Genomic DNA, 20,278 nt, shown 5'->3' on the forward strand with positions numbered 1-20,278 from the left:
CATGGTATCCCTAATGTAGGAAGGTAAATTTGTAACCAAAGGCTTTAAGAAATGATCCACAATATTTGCAATTAATTCACACGGCCCATCATTACCTGATACTATAGGTCGACCGGGTGGATCTAAAGCATTCTTGTGAAGCTTGGGGATCAGGTAAAAGGTAGGTAGTTTGGGATGGTTTAGCCGTATCTCATCGACCAATTTCTTAGAAACAATTCCTTGTATAAACGCCTGGTCAATGATGTCCAATAAGCTTTTCTGGAAAGAAGACAAAGGATTAAAAGTAAGCCGTTTATAACAAGATGTGTCATTGATAGTGTTGAGCGATACCGTCCGATACTTGAAAGTTTCGGTATCGGAAAGTATCGGCCGATACCGGCAAAGTATCGGATCTAATCCGATACCGATACCCGATACCAATACAAGTCAATGGGACTCAAGTATCGGACGGTATTCCTGATGGTTCCCAGGGTCTGAAGGAGAGGAAACTCTCCTTCAGGCCCTGGGATCCATATTAATGTGTAAAATAAAGAATTAAAATAAAAAATATTGCTATACTCACCTCTCCGACGCAGCCTGGACCTCACCGAGGGAACCGGCAGCGTTGTTTGCTTAAAATGCGCGCGTTTCCTGCCTTCCGCGACGTCACGGCTTCTGATTGGTCGCGTGCCGCCCATGTGGCCGCGACGCGACCAATCACAGCAAGCCGTGACGTAATTTTGAGGTCCTGGAAGCCTAATTCTAGGCATTCAGGATTTTAAAATTACGTTCCGGCTTGTGATTGGTCGTGTCGCGGTCACATGGGCGACGCGACCAATCACAAGCCGTGACGTCACGGGAGGCAGGACACGCGCGCATTTTAAAATTACGTCACGGCTTGTGATTGGTTGCGTGCCGCCCATGTGGCCGCGACGCGACCAATCACAGCAAGCCGTGACGTAATTTCAGGTCCTGAATGCAGAAATAGGCATTCAGGACCTGAAATTACGTCACGGCCTGCTGTGATTGGTCGCGTCGCGGCCACATGGGCGGCACGCAACCAATCACAAGCCGTGACGTAATTTTAAAATGCGCGCGTGTCCTGCCTCCCGTGACGTCATGGCTTGTGATTGGTCGCATCGCCCATGTGACCGCGACGCGACCAATCACAAGCCGGAACGTAATTTTAAAATCCTGAATGCCTAGAATTAAGCTTCCAGGACCTCAAAATTACGTCACGGCTTGCTGTGATTGGTCGCGTCGTGGCCACATGGGCGGCACGCGACCAATCAGAAGCCGTGACGTCGCGGGAGGCAGGAAACGCGCGCATTTTAAGCAAACAACGCTGCCGGTTCCCTCGGTGAGGTCCAGGCTGCGTCGGAGAGGTGAGTATAGCTATATTTTTTATTTTAATTCTTTATTTTACACATTAATGTTGTATTTTACACATTAATATTGTTTCGATACCGATACCCGATACCACAAAAGTATCGGATCTCGGTATCGGAATTCCGATACCCGCAAGTATCGGCCGATACCCGATACTTGCGGTATCGGAATGCTCAACACTAGTCATTGAGTAGCTTATAAGCTTGTCTCTCGTATTGCTCTTTGGGCCAGATGACTAAATTGCCACCTTTGTCGGCTGGCTTGTAAACTACGTCTGACCACTCCTTGAGTTCTTGTATGGCTTGACGTTCTAACTTGGTTAAATTAGAAACACTTTTTTGAGTTTTAGCTAGTTCTTCAATGTCTCTTGATACCAATTTGACAAAGGTGTCCACTGATGGACAAATACTAAGGGGAGGGAATTTTTTGGATTTAGAAAAAAGTTTTGGAGGGATGGTACTAACCTCTGCCAGATTATTTTCCTCCTCCAAAGCCATCAAATTATCCAAAATTTCTCTATCCACCAGGCTAAGTGAAGGGTCATAATCTTGATTTTTGGAATGCAACTTTTTTAGTACCAATTTTCTGGCAAACAAATGGACATCTTTCACAGATGTAAACGCATCTAAATGATGTGAAGGGGAGAAAGTTAGGCCTTTTTGTAATACGGTTATTTGAACTGGTGTAAGCACATGTGTAGAAAGGTTAATTACCTGGTGTTGGTCCTTTTTCCTTCTACCCCTCTGTGACTTATTGAATATCTCAGGGAATTTCTTTTTTCCATTGCCACTTCGAAGTTGAAAATCCCGAGTTGACTCAGCATCACTAGTAGATGCATTGCTTTCTATCCCAGATGCGCTTGAAGCTTCCGAATTTCTTCTGGATTTTACATTAGTTGAAAAATCTGTCCTCTTTTGTTGCCATCTAAACACTTTATCAGCATCATAGTCACCTATATCTCGTTGAAATTTTTTAAGCTTATCTTAACTGACCTTTTCCTCTAATGCATTGACATCTTTGTCTAAATCTCTAGACCATTTCTCAAATTGTTCATTGGGCATATCTTTTGACAGGCGTTTATGTACATCCTCCAATTCTTTATCCACTTCTATTAAGGACAGAGAATTTTTAGCAATCAATATTTCCATAAATTGGAATGAACAGTTGGAGGCTACAGACATCCATTTTTTGGTTAATTCCGGCTCCCCTAGATCGTAAGTGGGGTAAAGCTGGATACGGAGACCTCTAGGGACTATTTTCTTGTCCACATAATTTTGTAGAGATGAACGATTCCACCACAGCTTGGTTTTTCGTTGCAAAGCATTCCTATACTTGTGCATAAGGTCCTTAATCTCAAATGAAGCATCTTGCGAAACAGCGGGGGTACTTTTAGAAAACAAGTCAATAGCCTTAGACTGCCAGGCACTTTCCCTAGTGAGCATCTTTTTAGGGATGGGTTATTTTAATTATTTATTTGGTAATTTTAGCTGTTGTATGTACTGTAAGTATTGGTTCAGTTTATTAATCAGTGTCTCTTTATTCTAGTTGTTTACGGCTATTTAATGGGTACCTTCCATGGAAACCTTTTCCTTCAGACCTACCCTGTGGCGGCAAAACGGGTGCTTCTATGGACACATAAAGTGCAATTCCAGTATTCCCTTTGGGACTTTTCTGATGAAGACTTTTTCCATGGATTTTCATCATGTTTATTATGGACTTATCTAATACATACCACTCTGTTGAGTGAGGGTTTTTTAAAAACTAGGACTATTTTCATCTCTCTCTACATATGGACTTATGGTATATTTTATAATATGCTATTGGGATGATCGTAAAACAACTTGTCCAAACATTAATAATATTTAGCATGCCTTATGTTTTTTGAGTCCATATATGAGCTGCATTTCTATGTGTAGATTTTATTTTTATACACCTGCTGGACGGTTGTGAATTTACGTGTATTAATTTATCCTGTTATATTATATTTCACTCTGATTGTAGCACTTATTTAAGGTCAGGCAAACTGAAATTCTAATTCCCCCTTTTTTAGCGTTTTTATGTGGGATTTTTAATGATATTATATGTCTGATAATCCATAATACACTTTAATTATATGCACTTTATACGTAATAAATCTATTTTGCACTTTTGTAGTTCACTTTTGCACTTTCAATATCCTTTTACCGTTTATAGTTATGTACTTATATGATTAAGTACTATCTAGTATTTGCACTTCTTTTTCATGGGCTACCTGAGAGAGTGAGCGCATGCGCTATCAGTAGATCACCGTGCATTTCTTGGAACGCTCCTCACTGAGCCTGCGCAAATTATCTTTGCCTGGTACAGAGAGCGTAACCGGAGAAGTGCGTTTATATGGTCGATGCCGCTGTACGCATGCGCCGCACTACCTCTCTCAGTGCGCTCACTTTTTACGAATATTATATAATCAGTACGGCACATGATTTTTTCCAGCCGATCTCTTGTCGTTATTTCTGGGTATTGGCAATTTAGACACAGTATAGTGCACTACTCACCCATTGGCTTTTGGGATATGACATCACAGTTTTACTATTCAGTTCTTGTACGCTCATTGGCCGTCACCTATTTAAATAGCCGCACCTTCCATCCCTTGGGCATGCCCCCGGAAGAAGCTAAGGGCGAAACGCGCGTCGGGGCGACAGGGGAACGCCGAATCACCTACACCAGGGATCTGCAGCCTTCATTTATCTACAAATCATTGCGGTGAGATACCTTATATTTAGCACCTTAATTTCTTTAAATCCTGTGGCCAGCATATCCTGATAACGTATATTATGTATTTCCCATTGGGGCATAGTTGATGTCTATATACACGGAACTTCATGCATCAGGTGGATTTGGCTGTGTAATTTATCTTTCCACAGGCTACTAATATTGAAGTGTTTTATTTGCTCTCACCACGTTTGATAATGAATGATATGGCAATGCAAATTTTTCCTTAAAGTTGTTTTGGCCCCTTGGGTACTTTTATGTAAAATAAGTTTTGTAACCTTGTTGCTTTTATTTTTGTTAACAATAAATAGTCTTTTTAGCGCTAATTCATGGTCCTCTTCTTTGGACTCAGGGGCTAATACCTCTGATTGTCCTATTTGTTGATTAGGCTACAGACAGGTAAGACACAGGTCTCCCTGGCATGATGAGCCTTCGACATATTTACATGAAACACTTTCTGACGCTTTACATGCTCATCTAGTGTCATCACATAATTAACATCATTTAGCCGCTTATGTACAGTGAATGGTCCCTCCCATGCGGCCTGCAATTTTATTCTGCAACATAGGGACCAACACCCAAACCTTCTATCCTTCGTCATAGGCCCTTAGTCTGGCATTACGGTCGTACCAGACCTTTTGGTTGATTTGGGCCTGCGTCACGTTCTCATGGGCCAGGTTGCTCAGTTTTTGCATTCTCTCTCTGAGCCGCAGTACATATTCGACCACTGAGATTCCAGTAGTTCTTGGGTCGTCCTCCCAACAGTCCTTAATCAAATCAAGTGGTCCCCTGACCCTCCTCCCATAAACCAGTTCAAAGGGGGAGAATACAGTAGACACCCGGGGTACCTCTCTGAAGGCAAACAACAGATGGTGGCGGTACCGCTCCCAGTCTCTCCCTTCAGTCTCCACCAGCATTTTCAGCATTTGCTTTAATGTTCCATTAAAACATTCGCAGAGTCCGTTGGTTTGGGGATGATAGGTGCTGGCCACAAAATGCTGTACTTGTATTCTTTCACAGAGGCTTTCCATCAGATCGGACATGAACTGGGTTCCCTGATTGGTTAACATTTCCCTGGGGAAATCCACACGAGAGAACACAGTCAGTAAAGCCTCCGCCACTTTGTCTGCTCGGATGGAGGACAGTGCCACAGCTTCCGGGTATCGTGTAGCATAGTCCACCACTGTGAGGATGTACTTTTTGCCAAAGCTCCTAGGGATTGCAAGTGGCACTATGATATCCACAGCCACTTGCTGGAAAGGCTCATCAATCACAGGCAGTGGTATCAATGGAGCTTTCGGTATATTCCCGGACTTTCCAACTCTCTGGCAAACTACACATGATCGACAGTAATTGGCAATATCTGTCCCCATCTTGGGCCAATAGAAGTTATGTGCCAGGCGAGCTTTAGTCTCTTGTATTCCAAGGTGTCCGGCCAAAGGAATTTCATGGGCAATTCTCAGTAATTGTTCTTTAAATGGATAAGGGACGATCAGCCGCCTTTCATAGTCCCAAGATTCTGTAGTATACATGGGGATAGTCTCTGTATACAGTCTGCCCTGGTCCAGTATACATTCTCTTTGCCAGAAGCAGCAGGGGGTTAGTCTGCAAGACATCTGAGCCCCTCCAGGCTGACATCTGTCCGCAGGGCCTCCTGGAAGCTCTGACTGTCAGCTTGCAGGCCCTGGCCTAGTGTGACTACCAGGCGCTGGTCTGAAGCTGAGTCTTCAGTGTCTGTTATCAGGGACCTTGGTGGGTTGCCATGTGAGGAGGCTCTGGGACCACAGTATGGGCCTCCTGTTCTGGCAGTTCTGTCTGAGACTCATCCTCTAATCTCTGGGCCTGAGTCTGAGTCGCAGCCTGACTCCGGGTCACAGCTGCCACATATTTACAGTCCTGTGCATTGAGACATTTTCCCTCCTCGCATGGGATCTCAGGTGGGTCACTTGCTTCCACCTTCTCTGTAGCATTTACTTGCAAGGGAGGAACATAGTGGGACACCATCCTCCCCAGGTCCGTGCCTAGTGTTGAGTCCTTATCAGTCCCCGGCTTACTAATATAGGAATCCAAGTAATGACACGCAGCACAAGAGTTGTGTGATCATATGCAGGGATCGCCCAGGAGCTCGCCTCTGACTCACTGGGCTCACCCCTCCTGTTTATATAGGAATGAGATAAGCATTTACAGACATGCGTACAAGTGCTCATATTCTCTAACAAAGAGTATCTATTCTACTGATAACGTTCACTTCTGGAATGCAGGTTACAATATGGCAAAGGAATGCGTCCATAAAAGGAATATGTCTACCTTGCTCAAGTTTCTTCATATACGTCTCTGAGTAGAGGAAGACAAAATGGATTCTTCAATCTGATCTCTACAATTCCCCCTTTGACATATTCCTTTTATAATCTATCACAAATCCCCCTTTAACATATCCATATTTTAGATTACCACAGGGCCAAAGACAAAGCCTTTATTTTTGGTATTACACATGTACACACTTATATTATTAATAAGAAAATCAAATCTAGTATCAATTCTTCCGTTTAACTCTCACAACCTTTTCTTTGTTCTGCAATAAGTATACTAAAATATAAAAACAAAGATTAGTACAGTAATATTAATTAGAATCACTAGAGGATAACGTAAGAATAAAGAAGAAAATTTATACTCTTGCATCTATTACACAAAATTTATCTGTGCATACTGAGATGCTCTTGAGCACAATCTGAAATAGTACGTATATGACTACAATAATCATAACTATATGTATTATGCTCTGCATGATCCCAGCAACCCACCCACCGATTCCTCTGAACCAGTTGGCTGGGTTGAGAAAAGAGAAAGTATCAGACCACCAGCTATCCTTATTCTGGTCATTGTCTTTATCATACTGATCTCTGAGTCGTTGTACGTCCTTTAATTTAAATGTCATGTACTAATTTTCTATGATGTTGCACGAATCTATTGTTCAAAGGGGTTAAAGAATTTAGTCTATCCCATGCCTCCGTTGAGGTTAATACTATTAACATCAATGTTATGAGTTTTATACTGCTCTTTTGCAATGGCTTGCATGTATCCATGATGCCTTTCCTTCAAGCTTGACTGATGTAGGTGTTGTCAACAGGACTTGGAAGGGTCCGTCAAATCTTGGTTCAAGAGCCTTTCTGGTGTGTCTTTTTACATAGACTTGATCACCTGGTTCCAACTTGTGACTTCCTTCTGTGTTGTCAGGATCTGGAAGGGAAGCAAAAACTTGTGCATGCACCTTAGTTAATTGTTTCTGAAGATTTTGCACATAAGAAGTCAATGATTCAATATTTAACACAAGTTGTTGTGGAAAATAACATCCTAAATTGGCAGTCCTGCCAAACAAAATTTCATATGGAGACAGTTTAGTCTTACCCCTTGGGGTATTGCGTATTGAGTAAAGGGCCAGTGGAAGGCATTCTGTCCAAGGCTTTCCTGTTTCAGCCATGGCTTTCTGTATTTTTAATTTTAAAGTTCCATTCATGCGTTCCACCTTACCAGAACTTTGAGGATGGTACGGAGTGTGTAACTGACTTTCAACACCCAACATTTTCAGTACATTTTGAAATATTTCTCCAGTGAAATGAGTACCCCTATCTGACTCGATCACTTCAGGGAGACCGTAACGGGGTATCAGTTCGGCAACTAGCTTTACAGCAGTGTTTTTAGCTGAAGCCTTCCGAACTGGATAGGCCTCTGGCCACCCTGAGAACATGTCCACACACACCAACACATACTCATACCCATTACTTTTTGGCAGCTGGATAAAGTCTATTTGTAATCGCTGAAACGGATAGAGAGGTCGGACGTGGTGCTTCATAGGGGTCTTTGTTGTCTGTCCGGGATTATGTGCCAGGCATATAGCGCATGTTGCACAATAGTCTCTTGCGTAGTTGCCAAAACCTGGAGCCAACCAGACTTGCTTTGCCAGTAGTGTCATTGCATTTGCAGACACATGAGTAGGGTGGTGCAGTCCACCAACTACAATCGGGTACCAGGCTCTAGGTAGACATATTAGTCCATCTTTCTTCCAAATTCCTGCTTGTTCTTCTGCCCCTTCCTTTTTCCACCTGTCCCTCTCCTCTTCTCCTGCATCTTCCTGTGCTTGTCTCAGTCTATCTTCAGTATTTTCTGTGGGGTTTACAGTATGAACCTGCTGTAAGGGTTTGACCGCTGCTGCTTTGGCTGCTTTATCAGCCCTATCATTTCCCCTAGATTCCCTAGTGTCGAGTCTCACATGTGCAGCTACCTTAATTACTGCTACTTCTTTTGTTTCTTGTGCAGCCTCTAAGATCTGTTTGATCAGAGAAGCATGTTTTACAGGTTGTCCTGACGCTGTCATGTAACCTCTAGCTCTCCAGATTACTCCAAAATCAAACACAATACCATGTGCATACCTAGAATCAGTGTATATATTAGCTGTCTGATTCTCAGCTATTTTTAGCGCTTCAATCAATGCTGTTAGTTCTGCTTCTTGTGCAGACTGTTTCGGTGGAAGAGGTTCTGCTTTGAGAGTTTCAGATTCTGACACAACTGCATACCCTGTATGGAAATTACCTGTGTCATCTGCAAACCTACTACCATCTATAAACAGCTCTAAATCTGGATTTTGAAGTGGTGTTTCGGATACATTGGGTAAGCCTGCCGTTTCTTGTAAAATGAGCTCTGTACAATCATGTGTGTCTGTAGGGAAAAAATTTGCGTGTGGATCAGTGTCCTTATTCCCCCCTTCAGACTCGAGAGGTAGCAGTGTAGCTAAATTGAGAGTCTGAAGCCTTGCAAATTTGATAGTCTGGTAGCCCTAACGCTGGAGCTGAAACAAGGGCATCTTTTAATTGTTGGAACGAAATCTGACCTTCTTTTGTCAACAAATAAGGTTCACTTTTTACACAGTCATACAGTGGTTGCATTAGTTGACTGGCATGTATAATCCATTGTCTACAATGAGACACTATTCCTAAAAATGCTCGTAGCTGTTTATGATTTCTAGGCTCATTCATCTGTCTTATTGCTTCAGTTCTTTGAGGTGTAAGATGCTTTTTACCTTGAGAAATGCAATGACCTAGAAAGACCACTTTGATCTGACAAACTTGTAGCTTTTGTCTATTCACTTTACACCCTTCTTTTCCTAGAAAACATAGTAAACTCACAGTGGACCTTTCTGCTGTTTCTAGATCTGGGCAGCAAAGTAGTAGGTCATCCACATACTGCAAAATTACTACCTGTGGTTCGGGTTCAAACCTCTGAAGAACTGTTTGTAGGGCATTTGAATAAAGAGTAGGGGAGTGTATCATTCCCTGTGGAAGGCGTGTCCACGCCAACTGTTTGCCCTTAAATGTAAATGCAAACAAATGCCAACTATCTTGGTGTAAAGGAACCGAGAAAAATGCATTTGAAAGATCTATTACAGTAAACACTTGAGAACTGGCTGGTATCTGTGATAGTAACGTATGAGGATTGGGTACAACTGGGGTGATAGGATCTAGAACTTTGTTTATTTCTCTTAGATCATGTACCATACGATATTTGGGCATAGAACTCTTATCAAGAGTTCTCTTCTTGACTGGATACAGAGGAGTGTTAGCAGGTGATTGTATCTCTACCAAAACTCCTTTCTCTCTATATCCCTCTATCTGTTTTGTAATCGCTAGTTCCTGCTGGGCACTCACAGGGTATTGTCTGAGCTGTGGGAGAACAGCTCCTGGTTGCACAGATAATTTTACAGGAAAAATATGCAATAATCCCACATCAGTGTCACCCTGTGCCCACAGTGTTTCTGGGACCATTGAGAGGTCTAGATCTATGGTGTACTCTTTTTCTTCAGCATAATCCTCAAAAGCCTGAATTCTGACATATTGTTCTAATGTTTCTGCATCATCAGGGATAGTCAACATAACTGTGCCATCGTCCCTAAAATTGATGTTAGCTTCTAATTTCTTTAGGACATCAGTTCCTAACAGACATGTTGGGGCACCTCTGGCATACAAAAATCTGGATGCAAAACATTTAGGTCCTAATGAGACCTCTAGGGGCACAGTATATGGCAGTGTTCGAATTACCCCATCATAACCCTCAGCAAAAGTTGTTTGTTCTGAAATATCTTCCGGATTTGGAAGAAAATCTTGATTCAAAATTGAGGAAGTTGCACCTGTATCTATCAAAAATGGAATCTCTCTCCCCCCCACATTCTAGCTGGTAGGGAAGTTTGTAACACATCGAGTCAATCTGAATCTGGTATGGGACCATCTACGATAGTAGATTTCTGCTGGTTGTCCGTTTGGGGAGGGTTATTTCTGGGAACAAATTTGCCTGACTTTATATCTGCCAACTTTTTCCTGCACTCTCTTTGGAAATGACCTGGCTTTTTACAGTAGTGGCAAGGAAAATTGTGTCTCACTCTTCCTCCTGTATTAGCTTGTGCTATTCTAACAGGCTTACGATTCTCTCTCATATCCATGGCTATTCCTAAACATCGTTGTTTCACAATATTTGGTTGTTCAATTGTTCTCCAATCTGGAGTAGAGGATTTAAATTTTTCTCTGATTTTCGGATCTAGCCCCTCTATTAATTGTTTTGTAAAAAAGTCTCCTTACTGAAGCATCAGTCAAATCCAATCCTTCATCCCTAAAGCTATTTTCTAGTTCTTGACTATATTCTTCAATACTTTGCCCAAATTTCTGCATAATCACACCTGTTGATCCCCTTTCCCTCTGTTTTCCTCCTTCTGTTCTTCCAGATGGTACAAATGATTGGGCTTTTGGATCTAGGTAAGGTGGTGGGATTATGTCACAACTTTTTCCCTTTCCCATGATCCATTTGGAAGTGTCTGGATCATACTTCCAATTCTCCTCTTTAGCTGTTTTTGAGACCTCTATCATACAGTGTATGATTTCTTCCCACCCATTGTCTTTAATAATTCCACCTCGTTCTTTACTCAGTCTTTCCCATTCTGTACTGAACATAAGTGCTTCTGAAATTCCCAATTTTTCTCTTACTCTTCTAATCTGACTTCTGACTGCCTTTCCACATCTTTCCTGTATGATATCTGCTGCTTCCACTTGTCCTAAGACAGTTTTGGTCTGTTTATTTCTCATTTTAGCTATTTCTACCCCAGGTGACGTTTGGACAATCACTGTGGTGATGTCTCGTTGCCTTCTCTCCTAGGGAGCTAAAATATCCTTTCAATATTTGCTATTTCTACCCCAGGTGACGTTTGGACAACCACTTCCTCTGTTGGTGGCGTCTCGTTGCCTTCTCTCCTAGGGAGCTAAAATATTGAAGGGCTCGTCTGCTCCGTTTCTTCTAATATGCAGGACGTACTTAAGTGCTATTATGCACACAGACCCAGCAACACCATACAGATCACAAAACTTTCTGTGTCAGTTAGCATACTTGTCCCAGGCTCATGAAAACCGCGTCCTGGGCTCATTCTATCACACCTTATCCAGGGAATGTAGAAACAAGTTCTATAGGAGAGTCAAGCATGGGCGGAGGTCTCCCAGAAGGACGCTACCTCATAACCCAGTTAGGCTGACTTCACCAATAACCTTGTTCTAACAATCGTGGCTTATTGTTCTACGTACTTCTATTCTTCTTTCACAACATGTCACAACCTTCACACTGCTCACACACTGTTCACACACTGTTCACACACTGCCAGGGACTAGACTCATAAATCTATACAATATGGTAACCCGAGTTCTATAGGTATCCACTCACTACTAGACTAACCCAGCATGACACGGCTCATAGAGATCTTTCGGATAATACAGGGCAGATAAAAGAGAACTAATAATGTCTCTTACCTGGCCAGGTTTTTTTCATTTGCCGTCCATTATCCCAGATCTCCGTTGTCCGTATCCGCAGGTAAATCTTGAGTAAATACTCTCACCTCGGGTCCCTGTTCGAGCGCCAGGAAATGTTGAGTCCTTATCAGTCCCCGGCTTACTAATATAGGAATCCAAGTAATGACACGCAGCACAAGAGTTGTGTGATCATATGCAGGGATCGCCCAGGAGCTCGCCTCTGACTCACTGGGCTCACCCCTCCTGTTTATATAGGAATGAGATAAGCATTTACAGACATGCGTACAAGTGCTCATATTCTCTAACAAAGAGTATCTATTCTACTGATAACGTTCACTTCTGGAATGCAGGTTACAATATGGCAAAGGAATGCGTCCATAAAAGGAATATGTCTACCTTGCTCAAGTTTCTTCATATACGTCTCTGAGTAGAGGAAGACAAAATGGATTCTTCAATCTGATCTCTACACTAGCAACACATTGGTGGGGATAGCCTCTGATACTCCCACTTCCCTCAATCCTTTCCCCGCTCCCCAGTCCAGGTACACACGGGCCATAAGCACGGCAGGGCTGACCCCTCCAATCCCGGTTATAGACATAGTTTTTCCTGGTATGATATTGGCAGGGGTTATCATGGCTGGATGCACGAGGGTCACCTCTGCCCCAGTGTCCCTGAGACCAATGGTGACTTTAATGCCAACAGTGACAGACTGACAGTTCTCATTAGCCCTCGCATCAGAGCTGGCCACAAAGAGGACAGATGGTGGGGACACAGACGGCTTTGTGGTTGTAGTTGGGTGTTTCTCCCTATCAGGGCAGACAGCGCTAACATGTCCCACTTTGTTGCAGGAGAAGCACCGGCGTGCATCGCCTAGAGAATGTCTATTCCCCAGGGCCCCATAGAAGGTGGGCTTGGACTGCACTGGTGATCGGCTGGCAGAGGGAGAAGGGTCCCCGTTTGGCTTACCTCCCCTCCTGCTGAATCCAGAATGGCTTCCGCACCTCAGGCATCCTGTTAGCCACATAGCAGTCCGCAATCCTTGCAGCCTGATCCACAGTTTGTGGCTCCCGATCACACACAAATTGCTGCACATCCATGGGGCACATGTGAAGAAATTGATCCTTCACCATAAGATCCGTTAAGTCCTGAAAACTGTTAACAGAAAGTCCCCTGATCCATTGGTGGAACGTGGTCCTCAAGGTGCTCACAACATCTGCATAGCTGTCAGTTGATCCACGTTGTAGGTTCCGGAACTTTCTCCGATACACTTCTGGTGTTAGGTTGTACTTCCTGATCAGGGCTTCTTTTATGGCCTCAAAGTTCCCATCTAGCTCTGGTGGAAGGCCAGCAAAAACTTCCAGGGCTTTGCCTCTCAACCCTGGGGTTAGATACTGTGCCCAGTGCTCACGGGGTAGATGGTATTGCCTGCAGGTTTTTTCAAACTCCCGAAGGAAAGTATCTAAGTCCATATCCTTCTCTATCACAGGGAAGTTTTCCAGACGTGGTCACCTCGGATTTATGTCCTGGGAGGGGGTTATCTGAGGACTGATACCCTGCTCTATTTGAGCCATCTGAAGCTGGAAAGCTCTGTCCTCCCAGTGTTCTGCAGCCTCTCTCTCGGCCCGGTCCTGGCATTCTGCAGCCTCTCTATCAGCCTGTCGGTCCCGGCGTTCTGTCAGTGCTGTAGAATAAGCTGCATACGCAGATTGGGATCACTTGTTCCCAGCCGTTGTAAGTCCATTTGTAAAGTACAGTCTCTAGGCTCCTCAGCACCGGCATTGCTGACACTTCCATCAGGCATCTCCGGTGCAAGAGCTGGCATTGCTGGGTCTCTTTGAGATGAGCTCTCTCCTTGGCCAGATGCTTTAGCACTTTGCTCCATGTCCTGCTGGACCAAGGCACATATCAGCAGCTCCCTGGATCTGTCGGCTGTCTCTATTCCTCTCTGCTCACAGAGACCGGTCAGAGCCTCTTTGTTCTGCTTCTTGCACTGGGCTGCCATATCGATGAACAGCCTTTGCCAAATAAAAGATAAAAAAGAAAAATAGGGAGGGGAAACTGTTTGCAAGTATGTCTAAGTAAGCACTGAGTTGAACCTTGTAGAACTGGTGCACTCCTCGCAAGGATACCAATTCTTTAGTACAGGGAATAATTGCTTAAACCATGCACTAATGCTCTAATAAAAATAATTCTCTCCCACCGCTCTGCCACCAATAGTCACGGATCCCTACTCCGTGGTGTCACGAATTCGTCACGTGTCCGCTCTCACACGTGACTTGGGGTTGTGCCTGCAAGGGTTATCTATCTTCCCTCTCTCAGTCCAGCATTCAACCTCTGTCCTATGCTGTAGTGGGAGCATAAATCACACACCGACCCAGGCCACACACCTGCTCATACACGCTGCCACCACTCACCGAATACACGGGCGATGAGTTCCGGACTATTAATAATAATATTGTCTATCACTCATAAGGCTCACACACCTTAGGCTATGGATTCTTTGAGAATATTCAAGGTTCAACTTGTTAAAGTTTTATACTTTAATACTAAAAAGGTTCAGTGCTGACAATAAGAAAAGTGTAATAATTATATGGGTACTACGGAATCTGATAGCATGGGATAAAGCCAGTCTGAGAACAAAGTTGCAGCAAAAGATGTATTTACTCAAAAACAGAAATGTAAACAGAACTAACAGATATTTCTGCAATTGTAACGAGGTCCTCAGCTCTATATAGAAAATAGCCAACAGGATAGCAAACAAAACATAGTACAGATATTCCTGCAATTGTAACGAGGTCCTCAGCTCTATATAGAAAATCACAGCAAACTAAGTAGTGGGGCGCGACCGCTAATGTAAACCAGTCCAGCAAGGAAATGATGTGGAAGCAAACAATACACTTGAACAAGGAAGTCCAATAAGGTTATAGTGCAAATGCACAAAGTATTTAAATGATGAAGTCCAGCAACACTTGCTCATACGTGTGCACAGTTCTTGTTAGTAGGAGTCCACTAGTTCACAGATGATGCGTCATGTGAATGACGTCCTAGAAAAGAGAGGACGAGGGGAGAAAGAGGGAGAGCGCCATCTAAGCATAGTAGATGAGTAGAACTTTCTTGGAGAGATAACACAGCTTGAATCTTGCTCACCTGGTGTGGTTTTGCAAAGAGGCACAACACTGGGAAAAGTTTTGCACACAAAGGAAATCCTTCCACTGGTGTGCTGCACTTCGCAGCAGTTCCAAAGGCGAGAGGTAGCTGAATGAGGTGAGGCAGACCACCGAGTAGTGAGCAGCAGAAGCAGGGAGTTAACCAGCAAACAGACAGATGCTCCGGAGCCAGCAGCACAAAATATTCAGGCACAGGTGAACACAAGACCCGGACTTAAATAATCAGGAAAGACAGGAAGTTCCATGACAGGGCGAGATCCAAGACTCCATCTTGGATCAGGACAAACAGACAGCAGGAAAGTCCGGAATCCTTACAAAAAGGTATAAAAATATGATAATAAAAAGGCATACAACTTATGCAAAACAGTATAAAATAACAGGAGAAAACTTACAGAAATCATCTAACTGGTAGTTTGCTTTCTGCTTCCTGAGGGGGGGTGAATGGAGTTGGTGGAACACATCAGCATCGGCTGCCCTCACATGTGAACACGATTCTCTGAATACAGGTCTATTTTATAACTTTGGTCTGGATGTCAGGTTTCTAGACCAGGTTAATATCATAACTGATTGCTTTTTGATTGGACCATGGCCACGCCCCCCAATGAATATATTATTTTTCTCTTGAGATCCTTTGTGTAAACGTTCTTACAGAGATACTATCAGGCCGTAATTAACATCTCTCTTCCAAGAGCTAGGAGGTGCCAAATGTTACCTTTCTTCTTGGCTTCCCGCAGGACTCCCTGGTGAGATTGGGGACAGAGTCTACTTGTCCCAGGAAAATACATATTAACAACTGGGTGCGACATGCAGCTTTTCAAGACAGATGTTACATTATTGCCAGTGACACAAATCTATACATAGTCCACTGCACACACATATATATATATATATATATATATATATATATATATATATATATATATATATATATACACATATTTCACCACAGTTGGATTGTGGCAACAGACACTAATTGTCAATCTTCCTTAATGCAACATTATGTGCACTTACAATATAATCTGAAGAATAAAAATGATGTATGCAGATTTACAATTTACAAATATTAGAACTTCAGTTAATCCACATAAACCACTTGTACTGTATATGATGTACAACAGTCCAAATATATGTAGGAAAAAGGGAGAAGAAGCTTACCACACCTGTTTAACATATTATGATTAAGGGAGTTCAAGACTCCAGAAATGCGTCAGCTTTGTTTTAACCTTCGTGTCTCCCATTTTATATGGATTGAAGAATAAAGACAGATTTTGTTTTAATCCACCGTTTGGAAGTGCCACTCTCTGTCTTCTTACAGTCCAAATATATGATTTATCTATAAATGCTTTTGAAATTAATACATAACTTTTATTTATTCTATTTAATAAATACCCTAATTTTACTTCTTTTAATTACAAACTACCGTAAATACAGAAAGTATTCAGGCCACAATATTGTTCCTTAAACTTATTAATTAATCTAGTTAGTTGTATAAGAACTATCTCTGCTGCTATGTTAGAATAGTGAATGTTGAAGTCTGCCAAATGGAGAAAACTCTCAGCTTAGCTGTATTAAGTATTCATGGGAAATGTCCAACACTGTCCAACAACGGCTTCTAACCATGTTACTAATACAGAACAGTACGGAAAACTAATTCCAGGTGCCATGTCAAAGCTTATTGTTTTATTAAATTTATATGTGAGCTTTCAGTCTTGTTGGCAGCAATATAGAGACTTCAGAGCACTTCATTAGTTTTAGTTTCTGAAAAAGAGTTTTTAAGCTTCATCTCAGGAACAAGTTGCCTTCAAGACCTAATCAAGCTCTAGTGTTCTTCAGAACCACATGCATTTTCTCCTAATAAAACTAAGAATTACAACACATTAACCTACATACTAATTGCTACAAAGCTCTTCTTAGCTAATCATTTTGATGTAATTAACATACAATTTTTTTCTTACATGCTTAAAAAAATATTTCACTAAAAATGAAAGAAAAAAAAATTGTGCCTATAAATATAAAACCTTTATTCTCATTAGAGAAGTGAATCCTGTTGGCCACAACAGTTTCATTCTGGTTAGGCTGTGGTAAGCTTTCCCAATCATATACTCAGGCCCCATTTCCTTGGATAGTCTTCGATTGGCAGTGAAAGTGCTATAGCGAGGAGCTGGTAATGAAGTCAAAATGATACCATTAATGAAGCCATTATGATACAATAAGCAGAAAGATGGGATAGAACAAAAGTCAGGAAAAAGGCCAGAAGTCGGTACACTAAAAGAAACAGAATTGATGGAACGACATTGAAGGGCAAGACAGTAAGGAATATTATCTGGGCCCAATGCTGAGATCAGGAACAGAATTAGATATAGAGTCAATAGAATAAGCAGGGACAAAATTAGAAAAGCCAGATGTATCATAACAGCTTTCACTCCTCTGTCTTCGTACTCCTTATGGGATGAGCCACTTTCAACTTGACACAAGCCAGAGGACAGTGACCATGATTTGAGTAAGAGATCGACATAGATAGCTACTGATATATCAATATCTATAGCACCAGGTATGTAAAGAATGTGACAGAGTATTCAAATTAAGGTTTTTGTGGATAGAAATAGAAGAAGTCCTAGTGACTTTGAAACGCGTTGAGAATAAACCATCATCTTTATCTCCAATACGCGTGGACATTCATTTCTACAGCAGCGTGGATGATATCCACAAAAACCTTAATTTGAATACCCTGAATCGGTCACTAGTCTGACCAGTGGATCTGGGGCAGCTGGTACACTCTTTTTTCGTTTTATATTTATTGGAAACATCAGGTGAGTGCAATGTCATTTTATATCTTGAAATCTCCATCGGATAAGACCGTATTGTGCTTTTCATTCCTGCAGTGTCTTTGATTAACAATTTGACAGAGGGAGAGGTCTTCCTCTGTCTGACCTCCGGCAACAAAGAACATGATTGTACACTGCCAATTCCTTACTATGGCAGCAGAGGTCCTGACTAAAGTCCCCAAGTCTGATAGAGACATTAGCCTATTAGGCAGTGTATATAGCAAGGCCTAATAGTTTGCACTGAGCAGCAATAATATCTACAAGTTAATAGTATTTTTTCACATGACAGTCTCCCTTTAAAAAAATATGCCCCCCAAAGGAACACATTTTTTATTAACCTCTTCATGACCTATGACATATAGGTATGTCATAGGTCATGTATCCCCCTTTGATAAGGACTCCGGCACTGAGCCTGCATCTTTTTTGGCCCCTAATGGCCCTTAACATCTGTGGGTGGAATCGTGATTCACCTGCAGCTGTTAACATGTTAAATGCCGCTGTCAATCTCTGACAGCTGCATTTAACGTGATTGTGCCGGAAGCGCATCACAAACCATACACATCAGCGTCCTTATCTCATAATTGTGTGGCGCTGATGGGTTCTCATAATGACAACCGGGGATATGCAGAAGAGCCCCGTGCTTGTCATTGAGGATCTGCTATGAATGCCATCCCTAATCATGAATAATAGCTTAAGCATTGCTATGTGTAGCACATGTGATAAGAAGATCTGAGCTTCAAGTCTTGTAAGGAGACCATTGAAGCAAATAAAAAGTATTAAAAAAATTATTAAAAAAACAAATATTAAAAAATATAAAAGTTCTAATCACCTTTTGCCCCATTCAAAATAAAATAAAATAAAAAACAATACACATATTTGGTATCGCTGAGTTCAGAAACACCCGATCAAAATATAAAAATAATTAATCCGATTGGTAAACAGCGTAACAAGAAAAAAAATTTTGGTCGCCACAACAGTGCAATATAAGGCGATCAAAACATTGCATCTACCCCAAAGAGGTATCACTAAAAACTTCAGCTCGGGATGCAAAAATAAGTCCTCACCAAGCCCATTAAATGCGTTAAATGACTCTATGGGTCTCAGGAAATAGTGCCCTTTTTTTCACCATATAAATAAAAAAGAACATGTTTGTATCTGTGAACTCTTAATGACCTGGAGAATCATATTGGCAGTTCAGTTTTACCATATAGTAAACATGGTAAAATAAAATATAGAGGAATTGCATTTTTTTTGTAATTTCACCACACTTGATTTTTTTTCCCCATTTTCCAGTGTACTATGCAGTAAAAATCAATGGCATCATTCAAAAGTAGAACTCGTCCTGCAAAAACCAAGCCCTCACATGGCCATATTGACGGAAAAATAAAAAAGTTATGACTCTGGGAAGAAAGAGAGCAAAAAACGAAAACATAAAAACAGAAAATCTTAAGATCATGAATGGGTTAAACAATGTATTCTTTCATGAAAAAGGAAAAAAAAATACAATCAAATAGAAAGTTATGGCAACCCTGAATTAATGAGTGGTTATGGTTAGTAATGGGTGAACCCCTGGATGTTCGGATCAGTGGGTTTGGCTTTACAGTTAAAAAAGTTTGGTTTGGGTTCCAGAACAGTACCCAAACGCGGCTCCCATTCACATGAATGGGGGCCCTGAACATCAATTGTTTGTCAAGCTGTTATTTGCATGACAGCACGGCAAACACTGGCTCTGATCAGTGGCAAGATCATTACCGCTGGTCAGAGCGCTACGGCTCCCACGCTGTCAGATGACAGCATGAGCCCGCAACTGAGACCAGAAGTAAAAAGTTAACCTCCGGTCACAGGCATCAGCTGATGGGACTACTACTCCCATCAGCCAATGCCTGCTGTCGCTGATAAGAGTATTCATCAGCTGGTGCCTGCACTATAAATAGATTTTTTTTTTTATTATGTGGGTTCCCCTGTATTATTGATAACCAGCCATGTAAATCTAGCAGCTGGGGTTGCAATCCTCAGCTGTCAGCTGTCAGCTTTATCATGGCTGGTTATCAAGAACATCCATCTAACTTGGACTATAGCAAGCAAGGACTGCATGTGTCAGATGAATAGTAACAGCCTCTTCCAAGATGTGATAGGGCAAACCAAACAAGGAAGTGAAAACACAGAAGCAAAACAGCAAAGACAAGATCACTATCAGCAGTTGGACAGATACAACACAGGCTGTGGTCAAATAGAGAGGGAAACCAATCTACAGCCAGAGATCACCGGCTAGAGTCCCAGAGTCAAGCCATGACAGTTATGTAATATTTACAAATTGTCCTATAGGATAAAT

The sequence above is a fragment of the Ranitomeya variabilis genome, chromosome 3, assembly GCF_051348905.1.
Source record: "Ranitomeya variabilis isolate aRanVar5 chromosome 3, aRanVar5.hap1, whole genome shotgun sequence".
Taxonomy (NCBI): Eukaryota; Metazoa; Chordata; class Amphibia; order Anura; family Dendrobatidae; genus Ranitomeya; species Ranitomeya variabilis.